Below are 968 nucleotides of genomic sequence, written 5' to 3' on the forward strand. Positions count from 1 at the left end.
CATTTTCCATTCTTTACATTTATAAGTTACACAATTGTATTTTTTTTTTTTCTGAATTTGACTAGGAGACTCATTTATTGATCAACTGTTATTGGTTTCAAGTCATACCAAAAATCCAAGAGGTAGAAGAGACGTTTTCAGTCTGAAGATCAGAGCCTCTTCCTTTGTGAAGAGGTTTTCTTTACTTAGTCCCAAGAGATGTGTGATATATCTAGTCACGCCTTTAAACATGTTTCATACCAATTAGGATCTATAATTAAGTCAGATCAATTTGGTCGTTTTCTTAAAAGGATATCTTCTTTGATCAAATCCCGCCTGTTTGGTAATTTATCATTTCTGCGTACGATTTGCGTTAGGAAACTCAAGCCTTTTGGCGGGGAGGTGTTTAAAGTAAAATAGCTGTCGCGGCGACTGGTCAGCATCAATATAATGACTTTCAAACCAGAGCAGCCTTCGCTAAACTCGCTATGAGGCCCATTTTGCTCCTTTTATGTTGTAATCATGTCATTCTGGGAACCTTTTGACTTAATTTATCTGTCACCCAGTAATTCCGTTTCCTAAAAGGAAATCTCATGGAAAGCTTGCCGGACTTCTGTTCGTGACAGGCTCTCACCTCTGGCTTAATGTGAACCAGATGTGTCGGGAGATGAATTGTCTCCACTCTTTCATTCGCTACCGACGGATGCTGACCAGGGGAGGCTGAGGGGGGAGGTGAGGGGACGGGGTGGGGCGTCACGGCAGCACCGGGCCCACCTTCCTCCATCTCTCTCTCTCCGCCTTGGGGACGCTCAGCAGCTCCAGCGTTTAACCCGGTGATTAATCACGCACACGGCGGCAGACGTGCAGTGCCGAACACGGCCAATCACCTCCATTTGAGCGGGGGAGCTCCGGTGGACACAGAGAGCACTTTGTGGCGGGGTGCACGGGTCATTGTCTGCTGCGACGCCCGGACCGGTGGGGAGGACATG

Source organism: Poecilia formosa, unplaced genomic scaffold (assembly GCF_000485575.1).
Source record: "Poecilia formosa unplaced genomic scaffold, Poecilia_formosa-5.1.2 Scaffold1, whole genome shotgun sequence".
NCBI classification, from domain to species: Eukaryota; Metazoa; Chordata; class Actinopteri; order Cyprinodontiformes; family Poeciliidae; genus Poecilia; species Poecilia formosa.